We start from the raw sequence: 20,612 nt of genomic DNA, 5'->3' as shown, positions 1-20,612 counted from the left end.
TTTCAGTTAGCAGATGGGACTGTCTGAATCGTGATCCATCTTCTACTGCCGGGTAACGTCGTAGAATAATCTTCAAAGGGGGTTCTTTATTAATGAATGAATGCAATGAGTAGGCTACATGCCTGAAAATATCACGAGAAGGGAAAAACTTAAAATGACGTTTAAATCATAGAGATTAGGTCCATTTTTACACCGGTCTGCCAAATTTATTCGTTTTGATTCAACGATGAGGCTGCCTCTTGCAGGGGAAATGAGAAGACATCTATTTCATTCTACACTTCACTCGTATTTTCAGTTGTAAATGAGCAGCAAAAAAAAATGCTTTTAAATCTAATCTTTATAAATAATAAGTATGCATTTTCATATAAAATATACAGAAATCAGTTGTAAAAATGTCATTCAAAAACGGACCCCTGTGCAACCGACGCAAGCAAGCACACCCTACAATTTCCCCAGAAATTGTACCCTCTCTAGTTAAGATATGAAATCTTTACTCGACGTTACTCTCTGCTATAATCAACGGCATTGATATACAGCAGTGCGACCCTGGCCACCCATCACATTACAGGGAGCCCCATCCCAGGGCCTGGCCCAGCAGTACCGGGCCCTGCCTGGCTCCTCAGAGAGATTAGGGGCCCTGGGAGCCTGATTAGCAGCACCGACACAGCATGGCTCTGGAGGTAATGGGCCATTGATCCTCCCTGCAGAGTCAAAATGGAGGATTGGATGGCAAAGTACTATACAATAGACCAGGCTAAAGCGAGCTGAGGCTGGATATGTTTGAAAATGTGTCTTCTCTGTACTGTATATGGTTTTATAATGTGTTCAGCATGTGCTGTATCTACAAATATATTTTATACTTGTTCCGTTCAAAAACAGAAACCCCAAAAGACAGTAGACGAAATATTCTTTGATTTGTTTTGTACTATGTACCTTTATAATTGAGACAATGTCTTGAATGCTGGCCAACGGTTTGATGTAGCGCACAATCAAAAGATAGCATGGCCATCACCTCCTCAAGGGATTAAAACTACTTTCTGTAAGGGCTGAATTAACAACCTTGTTCCCAGGTGAGGTCCCTGAACATACCTCAGAGAAGTTCAATTATACTGCTGTTCTCTCAATATCTCTCTCCCTCTCTCTTTCTCTCTCTTTTTCTCCCTGTCTCACCCATTCTCTCTCCCTCTCTTTTTTTTATCTCTTTCTATCTCTCCATCTGTCTCTCCTTCCCCAGAGAAGTGCTAAAGCAGAGAAGAGCGGAGCAGGGCAGAGCAGGGCAGAGCAGAGTATGTTAGCCTCTCCTCTCCATCAGAGAGGACAAAGGTCCATGGATTAATGCTCCCTCTCCTGGTAATCCCATTCTGATTACAGATTAAAGAGCCAACCAGCAACAGCTTTGTCTGTGGTAGCATGAGCCCCTGGCTGCAACTAAATGTTATGCTATTACACAGCCGGACCACTACAGGAGAGAGGGATCTGAAGATGAGAGGAGAGGACACAGGGAAGTGGGGAGAGGAGACAGGGGAGAGGGGGAAATGAGAAGAAGGGAGAGTGGAAAGGGGAGGGTTAGGAGGCAGGGTACAAGGTTGGAGTGGCGACACTACATTCATTTGAAGTAGCTTTGATGTGGAAAAGAAGGCATCTCCCAAGCTTTAATCAACATGTCACTGCTCCACCTCATCAGTGAGTATGGTGTAAGTCATGTTGTCGCTGACAAATAACGCCATTCATTTCATACTAGCATCATGCTTACGTGACAAAGAACATTAGGCTTGTTTGAGGAAGAAGGCTTCCTCTCGCTCTCATACAAGGGGCTGTATTAAAACAATTCAGACCACATTGGCAAATATGCATGGTACAATTACACATCAATACCTGTCTGAAACCCAGTGGAAATGGCCAAGAACACTTGTGGATGAGGATGTGGCTGCAGGAACGCATGATTAAAGCTTATATTTCAGATCACTTACTTCTCCATTAGGATGATTAATGAGACCTACCAAGGCCACAGACACAGGTAAGGATTGAGAAACGATGCAATTACCTGTTTGTGAATAGAGAGAAGGGGACGCCCTGACCAAGATGGGACCTATACAATCAGGGAGTGGTGAGGTGGGACTGTGTGTGTGTGTGGAATTGGTGGGGCACAGACTCTACAGGACACACCTGCATGACACCTTTCTCATGAATAGTGCCTCGGTGTAGAATATCACAAATGTTGGTGTGATGAGCTCTTGTGTTTCTGTAGAAAATGATCTTGGCCATATTATCTGCCTCTTCAATCTCCATCATCTGTGTGCTATGAGTTTGAATGGACAGCAGTGATTATCATACATCACTATTACCATCTCGCTGACCCTTGAACAGGACCAAAGACAAAATGTCCTCCCGTCAATGTCCTCTAGATCATCATTAAGATAGCCAAGAAGTGGGTCACAGGGACAACAGTGATAGAACAAGGTGAAGCTGAAAACAGGAAGGTGCTGTGTTTCGCACTGACAACAAAAGACGAGGCCATTTTAGCTTGTTTATCAGAGTAGCCAACTGAAAATGGAAAGTGCTGAGAAGGAGGCTATTGAACAAATCTGTGTGGGCTTTAGAGTGGTTCTCCTTTAATGGGTTTCTCTCCTAGTTCTCTGCGTTGGACGTATTAGCACCGCTATCTTAGCACCTATTAAAACAAGTCATATCTCCTGCTATTGACCAAAAAGTTCAGGATTAGAAACAGGCGTTGGGGGATGGGAGTGATCCAGTCCATTTAGAGCATCCTCACACCTGAAACCGCATATATTTGATGACTAAATTTGCATGAACATAAGGTAAAACATTGCTTTCTGTGCAGCGTTTTTGTTCCTTGCAAGGTTAGCTGGCAAATTATAATATCTCCATTTCATCCTCTCTATTTCATTAACAGCTCTCAACCTGGTCTCTGGATAAATCTCCATCAGGATTAATGGTTCTGGTAGTTTCTGCGCATGCATGTGACTACCATCCCTCTACCTCTAAATGTACATGCTTGTTTCTTTAATGGCACCAAAGAGACGAAGCGGAAACTCAAGGTCAGACTTAGTCCTTGTTTGCTTCTCTTACATGCCTCCCCAGAGTGGTTAAGATCTAGAGAGCGATCCCAGATCATCTGACACACACACACATTTTACATGGAGATTCACTTTGACTTTGGCTATGTGATGAGATGTTCTGGTGATCGAAATCCGTGGAGAGAATGCTTCAGTGCTTCGGTGAAAATTGAAAAAGGGGAATACATCTCAAAATGCAACCAATCAGAGAAAATACATCTTACAAATGCAGCCAATAACTGCCTCTGGCCGTGTATATGAGCACTCTGCAGTCTATCAAACATCAACTGTCTGAAAAGGTAAAAATGGTTGTCTCATTTTCAGCTTTAACCTCACTATCTGGGAAAATAGCATGGAAGACAGAGAATCCAGCAACATGATGTTCTCTTCATTTTTCATTTATAAAAAAAAAAAAATCTGTAAAACACATAGTAATTCACACTCATGCAGACACACACACACACACAAAACAAAGCTCCTTTTCATCCCACATTAAGAACGTTTTCTTTTCAACTCTGGCTCATGATGCTTTTGATCTTTGTCATGTTCAGAGTCTCAATTTGAGACCTTTAGAGACCCGGGCTTCTGGAGGGGAGACCTTGGGCAAGCCTCTGAGTAATTTAGGAGATGCTGTTGTAAGGACAGGGAGGCCACTGGAATAACTACCACAAAGAACATGGTGAGAACTTCTGCTAGAGGAGAGAGAAAAGAAAAGAAGAAAAGAAAAGAGGGGATGAGAGGAGGGAAGAGTAGAGACGATAAGAGAAGGGCAGGATGAGTCTCTCTGGAGCAGAAGGCCCTCCAGTAACAATAGCAGCAGCAGATGTAATAATAACTCTTCTATTTCCTCCTCCAGTTTGCTAGCTGTGTTTTTGGCACTGCAACGTGGAATGCAGGGTCAGCCGGGAAATAGGACCCTGGCAGTATTGATTGTCTGAAACACTGCGGGGGCGATGGAGAGGGACGTGTGTTGGCGGAGGGAAAGGAAGGGGGGAGGGAAAGAGAGAAGAAATGAGGAGAAGGAGGAGTGTGACTCTTGGGTGAATTCAATAGAGGTGTGAATGCTCCTACTCCAGCAACAAGGAAGAATCTCATCCACAAATCTCGCTGCACAAATGGGTGGCACACATACATACTATATGTACATACACACACCCACACCTACACCATCACACATGCTATGCTAGGTTAGGCTGGGTAAGGCTGGACTGTGCAGGGCTGGACTGGACGAGAATAGGCTAGGCCAAACTAGGCTAGGTAAATTAAACCGGTGCTTGTCATTTTTCCAGTGCAAGTCAGCAGCGATGTGACCATCTGGTAGATCATGATTAGAGTTTGAGCTGCAGTAAAATCACTGAATGGTAATGTCAGTGTGTGTGTGTGTGTATATATGAAGACGTGTGTGCTTGGTAAAGATACTTTTGCCTCCATCTGGTACCCTCTTTGCTGTGCTCATCACCATCACTTCTCAAACGACAGTTGACCAAATGATAACGTACGTTTCCAGGCTGCTGGTAGCCGTCAGGGCCGTCAAACCAACTTAATGGCAGGGGAGCAGAGGTGTGAGAGAGACAAGTGAGGATGCATCTTTATCAAAAAGATGGAATTGCGTTATACCACAGGATTCTTTCCCTTTCTGCATGATAACTGCCGACCCCCCCCCCCCCCCCCCCCCACACCCCAACACACACAAACACAGCTGGGTCTGCTGATATCACCAACCCTGATACTTCCTTCTCTTCTTTCTCTTCTCTGAGATTTATAGCAACCATGTGAAGGTAGAAATTGAGGCTCCAGTAGAGAGAAACAGCTCAACATCTCTTCTGTGGTAGCTTTGAGGAGGTTGCTGGTGCCCTGTGTCGGAGACACCATATATCTTGAGGCTTGTCCAGCATCTTCAGAAACATGCAGCCTGCTTTGGCTCGGATGAAGACAGACATACTGAGGAGAAGTAAGTTCAAAGATCCTTGTTGAGAGGGTTTTAAAGAGGACATATATGAGTCAAATACAAGTGTACTCATGTTTTGTGTTTGCTCTTTCTTTCTTTCTTTTCCTCACTCTGTTCCTCATATCTTTTTTCTCTCTCGCTCCTTCTTTTGCTCTCTCCCTCTATGTCTATTACCCATGCTTTCTCTTTTCTCAGTCTCAATGTTTCCTCTTATCTGTTGCTCTTTCTCTCTCCATGGATATTTTATAACGGAACTATTTCATTTGCAAATATTCTCATTTGAAGATGTCAACATTGTTTAAGTCATGGTTGTCTGCATCTGTGTTTAGCATATTGAGCTTAATCTTAGTTGAAGCTTAGCGAAAGCTTTTTCCATGCACGTTTATTGTAGCAATTAGAACTAATTAAGAAAACGCAGTAATCTTATCAGTTCCATTCTGTTGGTACATAACATCTTTCCGATTCCATTAATAATAATATCAGGAACTGGGTGCATTTCTGTCACTGGTGGCCTGGATACAACTGTCTCTATTTCACTACAGTTCAAAGACCTCTCATTAACCCAGTGCTCATTGCTGCTCTCTATACATGAAAAAACTGTGCAAGGTTGTGAGTGCTGCTTCTCCAGTGCACTGCAACCCTCATTCCAGTCTGTGTCAATGGCAGTGCCCCAATGTCAAGGTGTTCATCACTGACTACCGCCGAGAAGAGAAGTATCAAACTGTTACTCCAAATGGCCTTAGTCTAAGCTTGGCTGGGGCTGGCACAGAATACTGAGAAACACAATTTCCTTCAGAGATGGGAGCCAGCATGTGTGCATGTGTTTTCAGTTTGATGTTGGTTGACCTCCCGTATATGTAGTAGTCACGAAGATATGTTCCAAACAGCTGCAGTCATTTGGAGTTTTCAATAAAGTCATCCACAAGTATTCAGAACAGGCTTCCAAACAGATGGCAAATCACCATCTAAAACTCAATTTAACAAGGTAATGATAATAATAAAACCTTTAAAAGCAAAGATCAAGGATAACATGTTTTCTCTCTCTCAAAGAAATACCGTTTTTAGACTTCCCTCCCGACACACTCTTCACCTGCTCAACTCTCTCTGTCTCCGTCCTCTCTACTTTTCTGTCTACCTCCCTCCATCCTCTACCTCTGTCTCTATCCCTCCTCTCTCCCTCTTTACCTCCCTCCATCATTTAACCTCTCTATCTCCCTCAATCCTCTACCTCTGTCTCTCTCCCTCCTCTCTCCCTCTCTATCTCCCTCCATCATTTAACCTCTCTATCTCCCTCCATCCTTTACCTCTCTGTCTCTCTCCCTCCATCATTTAACCTCTCTATCTCCCTCCATCTTCTACCTCTCTGTCTCTCTCCCTCCTCTCTCCCTCTCTATCTCCCTCCATCCTTTACCTCTCTGTCTCTCTCCCTCCTTTCTCCCTCTCTATCTCCCTCCATCCTCTACCTCTCTGTCTCTCTCCGTCCTCTCTCCCTCTCTATCTCCCTCCCTCCTCTACCTCTCTGTCTCTCTCCCTCCTCTCTCCCTCTCTATCTCCCTCAATCCTCTACCTCTCTGTCTCTGTCCCTCCTCTCTCCCTCTCTATCTCCCTCAATCCTCTACCTCAGTCTGTGTCCCTTCTCTGTCCTTCTCTCCTCTACCTACCTCTCCTCTCAGTGGAGAGCAGTGAGAGGCTAAGAGAGAGGGGGGTCAGGAAGAGGTCATGGATGAAAGGAGAGGCTTCTTTGTGATGAGGACAAGCAGTAAATTGGTACTCGTCACACACACACGTAAACACACACACACACAAACACACAGACACACAGACTCTCATTCAGAGACAGGAGTGGTTGTTGAGATGTGGCCAAGGTAAGTCTCTTAAAAAGTCCTCTGTCTTCAGCGCACTCTTCCCGCCTGCCAGACAGCCACCGGGCAGGGCAGGGCAGGGCAGGGCAGGGGGCATTTCTTTAAGGGTAGCTCTAACTCTCTCAGCAGTTTTTACAGAATGTCATAATTTACATTTTTCTACTTGCTATGTTGTTTTTATCTCCAGTGCCTGTTGCTCACCTTATTAGTTTGCTGATTCCATGGAGACTGTTGCCCAGTTATTGCTGACCAGAGCTGTCATGGTGGACTCAGGGGGTTGCTTGTCTTCAACTACAGATACTAATCAATCACTCCATCGACCAACAAATTGATCAATCCATCATCCTATGCATGTCTAATCAATAGAACAAATATGTCTAAGGATCAGCACTATCACACAGCTGAAAGCTACAGTACCAGTATAACAGACTGCAATATAAAAGACCTTTTACTTCAGACTGCATGGTAGTGAACACATGCATTACGTTGGTTTGACATGCACTTGATGGGATCGAACTGTTCTGTTTTGGTTCTGTTCGCTCAATCTCCATCATGCTATTCTATTTATATTGAAAACCCCCGGGCAGCACATACTGAATCCTATGCATTTAGCACTTTAGCTATTTGACGCATGACACACACACTCATACACACACATATACACACACACACACACACACACACACAGACAATGCATGACCACATACGTGTGTGAAGATCAGCTCCTTTTACAGTCTCATTCCCTCTTAGTCACGTCCAATGTCCGCAGGGAAGGAATATTCAATGGTGTGCGTACAGTCAGGACAGCCTCATCACACAGGAAATCTCTGCGTGGAAGCTAGCTCTTGGAGCTGGCACAGACCACAGCACATCAGACTCCTGCCATCATCTCTCAGTCTGAATCCCATTTGGAGTGCAGTGGTCACAGGTGGTTTGGTTCCTCTCTGTACTGTAATGCTCATCTTTCCAACACTGCGGCGGTATGCTTTATTGATGGTAAATCTGTTGTGGACTGTCTATTTGTCTCTCCAAGATAGCATGGCAAATGGGATTTGAAGAATGGGCGTTTGATTCAGCTGACTTGGGGAGGGAGAGTGGCAGCCAGCAGCCTCTGTGGTGGTGCCCCTCCTCTGGGAGAGACCGGGCTCCCATCGGCATGAATAGCAGCCACGACACGACGCTAGGTCTGCTCCGTGTTCAACAGGGGTTGGATGGTTCTCTTCCATGGGCGCTGTTCCTCCTCTGCTAAGCAGGTCGGAGCGTGGAGGAGGAGGACGGCCGAGGACGACAGGGGAAGAAGAATGAAAAGGTTGAGGGGGTGTCGGAGTTGCCGGGTGTGGGATCTGAACCTTCTCTCCCTGCACGAGGGAGGCTGTGCTAGGCCAGATCCCAGAACCAGGCTGGCGTCAGTCTGTTTTGGTCTTTGTGTGTTGGTGCTCGTGGTGCTTGCGACGTGCATGCATGCATGCGAATGGGAGTGTGTGCGTCGCTGGGCTTGGCTGAGAGTGTGTGAGCATGCCAGAGTGAAGGAGAGGAAGGCCGACTCCCTCTGTGTGTGGTGAATGCTGATGTCATGCTGGAGAGTTATTAGTATTCTCAAGCCATAGCCTCTCTCATAATAGAGTCTTCTGCAGTGACCAGTCAATGGCGACATAACGAACAGAAAGCAACATCAAACACACACACACACACTTGCACACACATAACTGTGGGCTGGAATATGAACCCAAAGCTCCTTCCCTCCTATCTCATGCTATCTCCTCCACACCCCTTTATCTCTCCGATAAAGGGGTGTGGCTTAACTCTATGGAGACAGAAATTAACTGAATCTTGTGTGTTGTTGTGTGTCCAAAGTTATTTTCTTTGTACTTTTTTTCAGTAATATGGCAGGAAATAAAAATCCCTAAAATTATACTTTTCAAATATGTATACCTCTCTGGCATTGAAGCCCTCCAATAACACAGCTTGTATTCAGTGGTGGGCCTTAGGCTTCAATATCAGAGGCATAAACCATGTACTGTAATGTTTGAGTCTGCTCTGCAGGGGTTCATTACTGTCGCTACTTCGAAGCTCAGCACAGCACAATACACTAGAGTTTGTGCTCGGGTTTTATTCAGAGATGTTTTTTTCACAAACTCATCTTCTTCAGTGAGAGGGGACAATGTGTGAATGTGTGTGTGTGTGAAGGGATATTGGGATATCGAGAGTTGAAAATACAATAGAGGAAGGGAGAGAGCAGGGCAGAATGATGAAATGATAAAGTATCTTATTCAAAAAATGAAAAAGCAAAGGCAAAGAGAGAGGACAGAGTATGGCGGGAAGGAGGGGGAGAGAGGGGTGCTGCAGGGTGAGGCTGGTATTGTAGACATAACATTTGAGAGCCGTGAGACCCTAGAGGCTTGTTCTGATACGACATCCAACACCCCTCCATGCGCAGGGTCAGATTTACCCTTGCAGGAGCAGAGGGAGCGCAGAAAAAAAAAAACACTATTTTTGGGTCACTGCTCAAAACACAAGCAGCTGTGAGCGATCCTTTCCCTCCTCCATGCCTCTCTGTCCCTGCTTCTCTGCTTCACTTTTCCTGTGTCCCTCATTCCCTGCATCTTCCCATCCAATCGTTCTTTCATCTCTTCATCCATCCCTCCATCTTTGTATCTCCATCCCTCCATCTCTCTCTCTCTCTCTCTTCATAGACATGCACTGTAAATGCAACTGATGGTAGAAAATTGAATCCAGCTGACAAATGTGCATACATACTTTTTATATGCTACTTAGTAATCATGTGTCACTGTCCTAATCATGGACAATAAATGCAGCAGTGATTAAAATGTCTGATATATATTCAAAAGAACTGTTAAAATTTAATTACATCCTTACTGGATTAGGTAAGTATCGCCATGTTCCTAATATTCAAGCCAGGAAGACTATTTTGGCATGTCTGAGCATGTGTTACAATTATTTATGCAAATGTGACTCATCCTTCTCTTTCTCTCCCCCTATCTCTTTCCCTCCTCCTCCTCCTTCCGTCCTGGGTCCTGATGTTGATGTGAGGAGAAGGGGACAGGTCTCCTTCTGTATGCACAGGGTCATCCTGCCCTGCATCTCCAGGAACGCATGCCAGGTCCCATCCGTCCTCCGACGCGCATCCCTACCCATCCCAGCATGCCCTGCGGTGCGCGACCAGCAGAAATCTGCTGAGGCAGGCTTCTCCCGCTCCTTCCTCGCTCTCCGAAACGCTGACGGCGCCAGGTTTGTCGAGAGAACGGGACTGTCTCCTGGGTGACGCAGATGAAGTGGGTGTCAATGTGAGCCAAGCCCTCTCCTGGGGAAGCTAAACTGCGCTAGCCAAGTAGGTATCGTTGTTCTCGTGGAAGTAGCACATGTATCTGGGTCTCAAGGAAAGTTAGTCATCACAAATGTAGATGTGGTTGTGCTGTGCGGAACAGCAGCCTGTAGTTCTTTGAGAGGTGGACGGCATGCGAGACAAGCTACAGAACAGGAGAGCTACTGAAAAGATACATGAGGAAGGAGTTCCCGAAAATTCTTGATAACATCACAAGCTATTAACAGGGCATCTTTGGGAAACAGCACCTTGAACAGTTTTGGCATCCCCCATTCAATCCAGTTCAATCGCTTAACTTTATTGATAGTGAAGGAAATTTGAGATCAAGGTAAAAAAGCACATGCTTTGATTAGACCTCCTCAGAACTTTCCATCTTCACGCCTCCGCCTTCTCTCTCCTCTCTCAATTTGTACCCTCTCTCTCTCTCTCTCTCTCTCTCATGCTCTCTCTTTTTCTCCCTCTCTCTTTCTCTCCCCGTGTCATGGTGAGGAGGAGTGCAGGCTGCCAGGCCCTCCTACCAGCTCTGCAGGGGTCCAGGGTGGGCAGATTACTGCTTGTCTCCAGCTCTCATACCCCGTCAGCCAGGGCCTCATTGCTGCCTTTCACACTGCCTGTAGGACCCACTGATGACTCATCACCCCCCTCCACCAGTCAGAACCCGAGCTCAGGCCCCAGGACTCCTCTCTTCCCAACTCTTCGGTGACAAACACGCTCAGACGAGGACAAAAAAACACCAGACGTGAACTTTTAGTGTTGCTCTGGGCATCGATTTTCCTGTCTGGACCGGGAGGGCTCGGGGTGTCAGCTCAGGGAGAACATAGAAAGTGCCAGAGACAACAATAACAACCTTCAAAACTCGACTTTGCTCTCTCTGTTGCTTTCGTTCTCTCCCTCTTCCCGTTCCTTTCAGCCGAGGATTTTCTCAATAGCAATGTCAGAACCACCACCATGCTCTCCTCAGAAGGTCACCCAGTCTGATACCCATCTCCAGGATCCAGCCTGTCCTGTTCCCCTGGCCTTGCGAACCTTAGAGGGAGAAGCCCTGGTTGAAGGAGAACAGTCATGGTAGACGGGCCAACGTTAGCAAGCCTGTGGCATGTGCTCCCAGCTGGATGCCGGGGGCCTGGACACTGGCACGCCCTCGATGGTCTCCTCCACCCCTCTCTCCTCCTTCCTGTCCCTGGGCTCTTGCCCCTCCATGTGAGACATTGCCTTTGCCTGCAGGCTTACCGTGACTCACATGGGAAACATCTCTTCAGTTATACGTAAATTTGTATGTGTGCACGTTTATATGCACATGCTTGAATTCTAACACTCGTCCTTGCAGCTTCCCCGAGGTTGTAGACCTGTCTCCAATTCTCAATGTAGCTCACTAACACTGAGATGTAGTTTATTTGACACACTTTACATGCAGACCTTGTACTTACTCATCTGGTTTCTGTGGATCTACTATTATATGAAGGATCTCCAATATACCAAGGTCTGGTTATTACAAGAAAAGTCAATATGTTTTCAGTGCTGGTGAAGGTAACACAACAAACGCAGTAGTGGTGCCTGACCTGCAGGTGTCAGTAGTGAGGAAACATTCACCTGCGGCAACCTTCCTCGGACTGTAGGTTCAGAGTGTTACTGTAAATCAGTAGATGAGCCTGACATACGGTATTAGCATCTATCAAAGTACAATCAAACTAGGGAGGAGACAGCATGACAATCAGGGAAAGTTTGAGGTCCAGATTTAGGATGAGAGGACGGGAGGATGAGAGACCAATCCCCAGAGGAAGCAAACAAAATGGAATCATAAAGGATATCATCACATCTATTCTCAGTTTCAACCAGCATAGGCTGTTACTAAAGTTTCTGTATTTGTACTCTACGCTCTCCTCACTCCTCCCGTTATTTCTGTGAGACTATTTTTACAAGTGTGATTTATTTACACATGTTTATGCTGGTGTCTCACTACTGATTCAATTGTTCCACATAACTACCCATCTGTCAGGCACAAACTCTTAAACTCTTTCCTCTTTAATAACAACCTCACAAACTTCAGACTGCTTTTAATGACTTTATCTCCTACCTCATTCACACCCCATATTCGTTACTGCTGTGTAGTACCCTGATGTACCCCTGGTAGTACCCTGAAGAGCAGATTATTGTTGATTTTCTGTAGCATGAGGAAAACATCTTTTGGTATTTTTAGCCACCATCTGTTTAGTGTGTACAGTCTGTACTGTATAGGTAATTAAAGATGAACAGATGAACAAGAAATGAGATGAGAAAAGAAATGAGAGAGAGGAGATGAGAGAGGGGAGGTGAGGAGAGAAGAGAGAGGAGGAGATGAGAGAGGGGAGGAGAGGAGAGAAGAGAGAGGAGGAGGGGAGAGAGGGGAGGCGAGGAGAGAAGAGAGCAGAAGAGGGGAGAGAGGGGAGGAGAGGCGAGAAGAGAGAGGAGGAGGGGAGAGAGGGGAGGCGAGGAGAGAAGAGAGAGGAGGAGGGGAGAGAGGGGAGGAGAGGCGAGAAGAGAGAGGAGGAGGGGAGAGAGGGGAGGAGAAGCACATGTCAGCCTGAGGTCGTCCGTCACTCATTTCTGCTACAGGACATGTCACAACCTGTCAATGTGAAAGCCCCAGGCACACAGACAGACATACAGGCAGAGAAACAGGCAGCAGAACAGCCTGGAGGCTGCATCCTGACTGAACCACTGGGAATAGTCTGCGTGAAATAACCTCAAAGAAGGAGAGTGTGTGTGGCTTAGTGAAATCTGAACAATGCCACTCCACATAGGCATATCTCCCTTAATTTATCAGCACAGGTAGACTTTCGTAAACACACACACACACATTTACAGTCTCGACAATATTCATCAACCTGTCTTTATCTATGTACTATCACAATGTGTTAGTGTATGTGTGCTTCAAGCTCTCTGAGTCCAACACAATGCATGCTGATGGTAATGTCATTCAGATGGATGTAATCATTGTCCTATGAAAGCCTATTAGCATGCCTGGCCTAGCTAATGGGCTTTCTATCTTAGTATAATCATAGTGGTGGGCACACACACTTTCTCTGGACTTCCAATTCCACTGGGAAAACAATATCAGACATCCTTAATTATTCTCAGGCACTGTTCATTTCGACTCACAGAGGGAGGAGGCATTGATGGATTTAAGGAGTGGGTATGTGTTTGTGTTTGCGTGAGAAGGAAAATTGGGTAGATGAGCCATCATTGATTAGGTAGGGCTCTATTGGTGGCACACATATTTCTCAAACAGGGACAGGGGCACTTCCTGTGTGTGTGTGAGGGTTGGAGGAAGGGAGGTTTATCTGCAGGAGTGTGTTGGGAAGAGGAGCCCAAGGTGAGTCCTAGTGATGAATTTAGCCCTGCCAGTTCGAATGTCAAACACCTCTCTGCTGCCCGCTATAATCTCAGCACACCCCTTCAACCCCTTCATCCCCGCTGTCTCTCCCTCAGCTTTCAACCTCGAATAGAAGCGACCCAGCCCAACTTGGATTGTGTCTCTGCGTCTTGGCACTGCTGTTCTAAATTCGGGGGTCCCGAGAGTGGCTGTTACACCGTGTCAGCGCTCAGCCCCTGTCTTGTCCACTACTTCTCTGTCCTGTTCTGTAAAGGACCTTTCAGCCTGATGACACCCTGCTCCGTGCTGCTGTTAGTATCACTCCGCCATGGTGACGTTTGTCAGACACTGAGGAGACCTGACAACTGCCCTGTGAGGAAGAGACAGGGATAAGGACAGGGACGAGGAAAAGGACAAGGCGAGGAACATTAACAAGGACAGGAAGCAGGGAGGAAGACAGGGAGAGGGTTTAGGTGAGGGAGCCCTGCTAAGACAAGGAGGCAGACTCAGCCAGAATGGACAATGAAAACCGAGTTCCACGGTGCTGTGCAGCAATTGTGTGTGCATGTGTGAGTGTGTGCATGTATGTGTGCCTGTTTGTGTGTGTGCTTCTGGCTTGTGTGTGTGTGTGTGTGTGTGTACAAGTCATCTCATGCCCTTGGCATGTTTTAAGTGATGTACGGGCATCTCTGTGAGGTTTCAGATTAGGCTTGTCATGCCCATGAGGGATAGGACAGCTATGTATTTTATCTTTAGCCTGCCCAGCAGCAGCCGAACAAATGGCACAACGTCTCATCTGACAAATGATGCTCTCTCCACTAGTACATCCATTTTAGATCGGCGCCAAGGAGATTGGCATACAAATGCCTCCACAGACACAAACAGGTGTGACACAAACTCCAGCTTCGTTTGTCAGTGTCCTTCGTCACAAAACTGTTAATGCAATCATGCCGATGAGGCTACAACTCGTATGTTGGCCTGAGATGGTCGTATGGTGAGTCAGACTTTTACTACGTTTGTCTCAGGTCGTTATCTTTTCATCTTAATTTAGGCTATAGCTTAGGCTCAGTGGGATAACAGTCTTATGGTTAAATCATTATGCCCTGTTCTAACACTGTGACCACAAGATGCTAACTGTGTCCTTCATTCTCAGGTTTTGCAACATGACACAGGTAATTAAGCTACTGAGTTAGCGTCCTAAAGCTTCTTGTCTGGGCCAGAACCCTGATCAAGCCAGGCAGCAGTGTCTGAGATTAGACAGTTAGCTTGCAAATGTAAATCAATACTAAGCTAAGGTGTTAAAGAGCTAGCTAGCTAGTTAGCTTGCTAAGATGATAAATTCCATGGGAGCCAGAGTATACAGACCTCTGTGGGTAATGCAATTCTGTGAAGCTACAGTTGCTACAATCTAAATGACAACATCCTGACACCTTGTAAAATGCCTTAGCCCTGGATTAGAGAATCTGGCAGAGGCAGGGTTGCCAGGCTCTGTCATCCCCCCCCCCCCCCCCCCCACCGCTGGTCTTAATCATTGTTAATCACCAGGATTTGTCTCCCATCAAATAAGTCCTTGCTGGCTGACTCTGTAGGACAGCATAGCTAATGAGGCAAGTAACAAGAAATAAGAGAGAGTGAGGGATGGAATGAGGGAGGGAAAGAGAGAGAGAGGGAACTAGTTAAGATGTTGGTAGTCTTTAGTTCCTTAGCGATGTCTTGCATAAAGTATGATGACATTCAACATGTACTTGTGATGCAGAGGCAGTGTAAGACAGGGAACACAGTAAGAAGCATCCTTCACAAAAATATGATTGGTGTGGGTGGGGTGCTTAATATACATTAGGATCTAATGACTGGATCTATAAGTGCTTCCTGTAAAGCTCAAATCCCATGTGCAACCATGCTTCCAACCCCCACATTAACCAAACTTTAACCCTAACCTCCAGGTGAGCTGCAATAAAATACTGTAATTGGACTTCAGGTTTAACTGGTCCAACCTACCAAAGTTCATGCACATGGATAATGCTTCAGAATCCAAGTTCAAACCATGAGCTCTTCTGTCAAACGGCTGACAACTACCTCCCTGAACCAAAAGCTTTAATGCTAAAGCAAACAAGCTTCAAAGTGTGTGTGTGACTGTGATCACAGCTTTCAGGGGAGATTACTGGTCTGACCTCCCTTTAATGACTGCCGCATCTCCCACCTCTCCCACTCAGAGGCATGTTCTCCCCGCATGTGCTGCTGGCTCGCTAATGAGGAAAAACGAAAACTGACAATCTGCTCATTACCTGTGGGCTGAACACACACAAACACACACACACTTTGTCACCCTCTTCAGGAGGTGGTTCTGAGCTCCTATCATGCTATCCATCATCTCCCCAGTGGCCTCAGAGGCTTTGCCACTCAATCTGCCCCTGGCGACGCCAAGCCCAAGCCCCGCCCCTCTCCTTCAGGCACCCGTCCCACTGCGCATGTGTATGTCTCTGAACTGTATATGTGTGTGTGTGCGTGTATATATATATATATATATGTGTGTGTATATAGATGTGTGTGTGTGTAGCACATGGGAGAAAACAGGGGAGGATAGCGAGAGGCAGGAGGAGGGAAAGATGGCAGCATGAGGATTGATGGAACACCTTGGCTGGTGGAGGTCTGGCTGTGCCCTGCCGGAGATGAGGTGAGAGGGGGGCAGAGGCTCTCACTGTCACCCTCCTCTGCCGGTGGTAGACAGAGACTCGTGCAACTCCAAAAGCGTGTGTACCTGTGCGTTGGAGGTACCTCCTAGAGACGCATATTTAGAGATCAACTGGAGCCCGCACACTCCGGCAGGAGGGCTTGGCACACTCTGAACACGTCACGCAGCGAAAACAACATGCATTGCTAATGTGTTCACGTCTGAACGTGTGTTGGTCTGAGAGAGGAGATAAAGAGAGAGAGAGAGAGAGAGAGAGAGAGAGAGAGAGAGAGAGAGAGAGAGAGAGAGAGAGAGAGAGAGAGAGAGAGAGAGAGAGAGAGAAAGAGAGAGAGAGAAAGAGAGAGAGATAAAGAGAGAGAGAGAAAGAGAGAGAGAGAGAGAGAGAGAGAGAAAGAAAACATATTGATAAATATTTCATAGCCGGATGATTAAAGGCACCGAGAGCTGCTGTTAAAAGTAACTAAAGAAGTTCAAAGCACACTCTTCTCCTGCCACAGGAGACAGAGAGAGAGGAAGAGAGACATAAAGAAAGAGACAGAGAGAGAGACAACAATATCAAGTGTGAGGTATTGCTTGCTGGTGAATGTTACAAAGCAGTGAGCGTACCTATTGAATAGGAGCAGGAAGCGCTAAGAAACACCTCTGAAGAGCTTCTACACTGTCCTAGAAGTGACACAGTTCAGATGACCGAGTGTGTGTGTGTGTGTGTGTGTGGAAGAGAGAGAGTCGTGTGAATGGTCACATGTAGTGTGAAGGGAGACACAGCAGGGGATCTGCAGAACAGTGTGTGTGTCTCTGTGTCCCAGCCTGTGCGGCTATGTGTGTGTGTGTGTGTAAGTGTGTGTGTTTTGTTTGCTGACAAACGCTTTGTGTGGAGTGGGGAACATTTACCACTTACCGCAGGGACAACAATTGTGGCAGGAGATAAAGTTCTTCAGATCACGCATTCTCTCAGACTAAAAACCGGTAACTGGTAAAACCCCCCTCAGAATCAGAATCAGAATCAGAAAGGGATTTATTCGCCATGAAAGTTTGCACAGACAAGGAATTTGCTTTGGCAGGAAGGTGCATACAATAGACATATACCTAAAATTTAAATATGTGGACTAACTATACTAAGGGTACATAAACTAGCAGTACTAAGTGGGATTAGAATAGAATTAAATATACAATAAAATATAAGTTGCCACAGGACCTCCCCACCACCTCTGAGCACAGTGGAGGCTTTTCAGTGTAACACGATTGCAGAGGAACCAGTGTGTGTATGCGTGTGCGTGTGTGTGAGTGTGCACACAAGCATGTTTGTTTGCTGTGTAGCTGGTTTGTAGAGGAATCTGTATTGTGTGACATTCACACTCATTTTGAGAATGGTCTCATATGACAGCAACACTGCGGACTAAAATACAACTCTGCCTGCCTTTCTGCCTACCTATAGTACAACCCTCCCTCCCTCCCTCCCTCCCTCCCTCCCTCCCTCCCTCCCTCCCTCCCTCCCTCCCTCCCTCCCTCCCTCCCTCCCTCCCTCCCTCCCTCCCTCCCTCCCTCCCTCCCTCCCTCCCTCCCTCCAACCCTTTCTATCTGTTTATTAATGTCAACATGCTTGAATCTCTCCCTCTCTACCTTCCCTACCTGCCTTGCAGCCTGTCTGGCCATCTGTCTGTTTGACAATGTGACAAGCTGGTTGAGGACACTGGTGGAGGACAGTAAAGTATATACTAAAGGATGAACAGTATCTGTGCACTGTTCATAATCTGCTCCCCAATCATGCTCATGTTGGCCTAAAGATGAGCATCCAAGCATGAAAGAAGGCAGGCCTTATGGGACACGCTCAGCGTCAGACTCATGCAATATGTTTGTCGTCTCTCTTTGCTCAGAGCCGGCCGTTAGATGTCTTTGACAGAGGGACACGTTTATTTAAAAGATCAAAGATGTTGGGGGGGGGGGGGGGGGGTGAACACACAGGCCGAGCTACATCACAGTACAGCATCCAGACCCTCCCTGTCTGATCATCTCCATGGTGACGCCAATGATCCACGCAGCCAGCTGTTACTGTACAAACACACACACACAGACACACACCAACACAGAAGTACAACCCTGTCATGTCGACACATATATATTTCCTGTCAGTACAGCTCAACAAGCGTTATTTTAACTGGCCTCCCATGGTTTCATGGACATGTTTAATCACTTCTGTTATTATTTGTGGCCTACACAGCCCTACATGAAAGGTAATGTTCCATACGCCTCCCTCAATCAAAATGAAATAAAAACAAAACGATTTTCTCACGCAAGTGTATCATGACATGTTGGATGGATAATATAAACGCATCAATTACGTGACAAAACCTGCCCTGCCTGCCTTCCTGCCTGTCTGTCCCAAACAGAGTTGAAACACAATCCAACTTTTATGGCGGGACATTTTACTTGTCCTCCAACTGTTACTTGATGTCTGCTAAAGGATTGCGCTGACATCACACACACACACACACACACACACACACACACACACACACACACATGCACACAGAGACAGACACACTCACACAGGACCTTGAATCCCAGTCTCATGTCTCATCAGGGGAGAGTGCTCACCTATCATTTTTTTGACAGGCACACCATGAAACACGCCTGTTACTAAACTAGAATACCTACAGTACATCCTTCCCTACCATTCACCTGCTCTGCTGCAGCCTGCTTTCCTGCAGCCTCATCATCCTGCAGCCTGATTCTCTTGCAGCCTGATTATTCTGCAGTCTGATTCTCCTGCAGCCTGATTCTCTTGCAGCCTGTTTATTCTGCAGTCTGATTCTCCTGCAGCCTGATTCTCTTGCAGCCTGATTATTCTGCAGTCTGATTCTCCTTCATCCTGATTCTCTTGCAGCCTGATTATTCTGCAGTCTGATTCTCCTGCAGCCTGATTCCCTTGCAGCCTGATTATTCTGCAGTCTGATTCTCCTGTAGCCTGCTTTCCTGAAGCAGCAGCCTCTGCATTTGACCACTGAAGAAGATAGGAAGTGCCACCCCTTCAGCCTATACATAAATCATCCTGGGATTTGAATGTTCAGAAGCACCTCAAGTGCTGAATAAATGGATGGCACATGGACAATAATGTATCTGACCACCTATGTGTTTGTCTTTAGGCCAGAACAGAGCTGTAGGGAGGAACATGATGACTTGTACTTCCTCCTTGAGGCTTGTCCGATCATTTCCAGCTTGCCAACTGCTCTCTGCCCCGACAGGAGACAACATGGTTCAAATATTCACCATCCCCTTCCACCTTGTTGCACACTGATGGGACTGGGCTTCTTTCTCTCTCCCTCCTTCCCTAACCCGCACGCTCCCAGCCTCCCTGTCTTTCCCTGCCTCTCTCCCTCCTTGCTTCCTCCACGTCTCCCTCTCTACCCGCCTGTCTCTTTGCATCTCATCTCGTCTCCCTTCTACTCCGCCCGCCTGCTTCCCAGCGTGGAGGCCTCTGTGCCCAGTCAATGCCAACCAGGGATCAGGCCACCTGGCTTGTCAAGATGCATGGATACTACTCAAATCACTTTTTAGTTTGAATGTTCAGAAGCACCTCAAGTGCTGAATAAATGGATGGCACATGGACAATAATGTATCTGACCACCTATGTGTTTGTCTTTAGGCCAGAACAGAGCTGTAGGGAGGAACATGATGACTTGTACTTCCTCCTTGAGGCTTGTCCGATCATTTCCAGCTTGCCAACTGCTCTCTGCCCCGACAGGAGACAACATGGTTCAAATATTCACCATCCCATTCCACCTTGTTGCACACTGATGGGACTGGGCTTCTTTCTCTCTCCCTCCTTCCCTAACCCGCACGCTCCCAGCCTCCCTGTCTTTCCCTGCCTCTCTCCCTCCTTCCCTAACCCGCACGCTCCCAGCCTCCCTGTCTTTCCCTGCCTCTCTCCCTCCTTCCCTAACCCGCACGCTCCCAGCCTCCCTGTCTTTCCCTGCCTCTCTCCCTCCTTCCCTAACCCGCACGCTCCCAGCCTCCCTGTCTTTCCCTGCCTCTCTCCCTCCTTCCCTAACCCACACGCTCCCAGCCTCCCTGTCTTTCCCTGCCTCTCTCCCTCCTTCCCTAACCCGCACGCTCCCAGCCTCCCTGTCTTTCCCTGCCTCTCTCCCTCCTTCCCTAACCCACACGCTCCCAGCCTCCTTGTCTTTCCCTGCCTCTCTCCCTCCTTGCTTCCTCCACGTCTCCCTCTCTACCCGCCTGTCTCTTTGCATCTCATCTCGTCTCCCTTCTACTCCGCCCGCCTGCTTCCCAGCGTGGAGGCCTCTGTGCCCAGTCAATGCCAACCAGGGATCAGGCCACCTG

The 20,612-nt window shown here is 46.9% G+C and overlaps 1 protein-coding gene across 1 annotated transcript in view; it reads right to left on the bottom strand.

Annotated features, from left to right (window-relative positions):
- grid1b (glutamate receptor, ionotropic, delta 1b) overlaps window positions 1-20,612 on the bottom strand; it is a 169,839-nt gene that overhangs the window by 43,481 nt on the left and 105,746 nt on the right. The gene's annotated exons all lie outside the window — the stretch shown is intronic.

The sequence above is a fragment of the Osmerus mordax genome, chromosome 10 (genome assembly GCF_038355195.1).
Source record: "Osmerus mordax isolate fOsmMor3 chromosome 10, fOsmMor3.pri, whole genome shotgun sequence".
Lineage (NCBI taxonomy): Eukaryota > Metazoa > Chordata > Actinopteri > Osmeriformes > Osmeridae > Osmerus > Osmerus mordax.
The sequence above is the reverse complement of the archived record's forward strand: the minus strand, read 5'-3'. Positions and strand labels throughout refer to the sequence as shown.